Here is a 2,500-nt window from a genome sequence, read left to right on the forward strand (position 1 = left end):
TTTCTTTTAATATCCTTACAACTATTTCAAGATCTTCGTGTCACGGAATTAATGTCGGCTCTTCCTGTGACTATAAGCGAGCGATCGTATTTTTAAACTTTGCGACTTCGCACTTTTAACATCCATCCATAATTTATTTATAATAGACTTTTGGCTTAAGTTACTAATTTACACCCAGTATAAAAGCGACCATATCTTCTATGTACGGATCTTTTTAGCATCTCACACATCCTTCGTGGTTTATTGCTCCATTTCGTGTCAGAGGAACCGCAGTAACTTGGCTTATTAGGCAAACACACAAATTGATATCTTTTGCTTGGGGATATTTACAGAATAAAATGGAAATGAATACGAAACCATAGAGCCTGGGTGGTCAACAAGGGAAGATAAAGTTTGTAGTTTTCCAGTCTAATTCCGAGATAAGCAATGCCTTCTTTTAGTGACAGAAGCCACTATGTAATGACAACTCGATCAAATCGATATTTAGTGAATGACAATAGAAGGAAAATACTGTTCATAATTCCTGTTCCTATTGGAATAATATCGTAAGCAAATAACTGTTTCTTATCATTAATTCAGGGAAACGGTTTTCGGGTTCACGGTAAAGCAAACGAAATTCCTTGGGTAACTACGATGGTGGATGGTCGACATCGGCACTTTTCGTTATTCTGTTCATTGTCATTTTAAAGGATATTGAAGTATTATATACCCAATTTGTCAACAATATATGACAGACAAAATGTCATGATGTACCATCATTTTTTCACCAACTTGCTGTAATGACCAAATTACTGAAAATTCAATGCAAAATGAAGGAGAACCCTTTGGCAATGAAAGGAGGACAAAGACGTATTCAGCCGGCTGAATAAGTACTTTTTATAACTGCCATATCTTCCCCCTATCTTCCCCTTTGTTGATACAAATTGTTCTACGGCCCTTTCCTTACTTGAAGATTAGAGAACACAAGGAATGAAACCAACCCTACACTCGTTCCGGTGATAGATTTTTTTAAAATTCAATAGTTTATATTAATCGCAGAAGCGCCATTTTGAATAGTGATAGTTTCGTACGCGTCACAACTGCGATTGTACTTTACGCATAATTGACCATTAAGTATATATGTACATTTCGCTTATCATGTGCGCGGCCGCTGATAACCCTCGAGAATCCTGACACAGTGTTATCACGGTCACCTGTCACCTTGATGGTAGCTCTACGTCGTTTCATTGCCTGTCCGACAACAAACTAAAGCCAAAATCCGTCTATCAACACACCAGTTTCATGACTGAAATGCACACTTGTGCAAATATTGTTCCCAGCTGCTTGATGAAGAGAAGGTTTCGGGATCGACAATTTTTTTATCGCTTCTCTATCCAGCGGTAAAGCGGTTTAGGCGAAAGAGAGAGATGGTGCTGCAGAAGCCGCTTTGCTCTTGTTGCGTGAGGCAGTATCGCTTCTTTGAGTGGGTCAGATTCACAGCCGGTACCATGTCCGAGCTGGTACGATGGACAGAAATTTCGTCAGTTTAGGATAATGCATGTGCGTTGGATAGTTCAGTTTATTCACTGAATGGCATTATCCACAAATTTGAACAGCCGACTGTTAAGTCTTTTGAAGCAAGGTTAGGGCTGGTCCAAAGTTAAGTGTTAAACAAAATTGATCAAGTGAACCTATGATCCTTGCAGTTATGAAAACAATTTTGGCAATTGCGTAGAGAAGCCTGAAAAGCGAGATTGAACCCGTGACGCTCTTACCAACTGAGCTATGAAGCCACTGACGTTGTCAGCTGGTAATTTGTGGGTTCTAATATTTCCGTTATGAATGAATCATTTAATCATTGAAACAAAAGTGAATTGGTTTTCATAGTGTTTAGAGCCAATCCTTTACTTGGCTATGTCACGAAATTTCCCCCCCTCGGGAGGAGATTGCGTGATATTTTGACCAGACGGAAGAATGTCTGCTACTTTGCCTAGGGTGGAAAGATTTGTAGTAGGCTAATTGAACGGAACTAATGCGAGAAGATGTTGCGCACACAGGTGTAAATTGTGTACTGAGAGGGAACGAGATCCATCACCTTTCCCGGAAACTAAATTTGTTTCAAAGACTATATGTGCTGTACGTCTTCAGTTCTTTAATGTCTATCTAAATGCGTGAATTTTTTCCGAATACCATCTTATGAATTAATCTGATTTCTTCAATGTTCCAGATTGAGTTTCTATTACTGATAGGCTTAGACTAACATGTCGTCTTTTCAAGTCGGCTTTACGGACATTTTACAGATTGTTGGATTTGCTGTGTTCATATTGTTACTGAATTGATTGCACAAGTTCTCGAGCAATTTGTCTAATTGGTAGTTTTCAAGTTTTAATCGTTTTACTAATAATCAACAAACTTTACAAGGTCACTGGACGAAGAGGCGCTGTGCTGTGGTGGTTATGTTGCCGGTAAAGTCCGTTTTCGGGTTGAATCCCTTTTAACCTACAATATTGTAGGTTAAATT

The 2,500-nt window shown here is 38.8% G+C and overlaps 1 protein-coding gene across 1 annotated transcript in view; it reads left to right on the top strand.

The window, feature by feature from the left end:
* LOC138047062 (lamin-B2-like) overlaps positions 1 to 2,500 on the top strand; it is an 8,848-nt gene that overhangs the window by 561 nt on the left and 5,787 nt on the right. The window lies entirely within an intron of this gene.

Source organism: Montipora capricornis, chromosome 4 (assembly GCF_036669925.1).
Source record: "Montipora capricornis isolate CH-2021 chromosome 4, ASM3666992v2, whole genome shotgun sequence".
NCBI lineage: Eukaryota > Metazoa > Cnidaria > Anthozoa > Scleractinia > Acroporidae > Montipora > Montipora capricornis.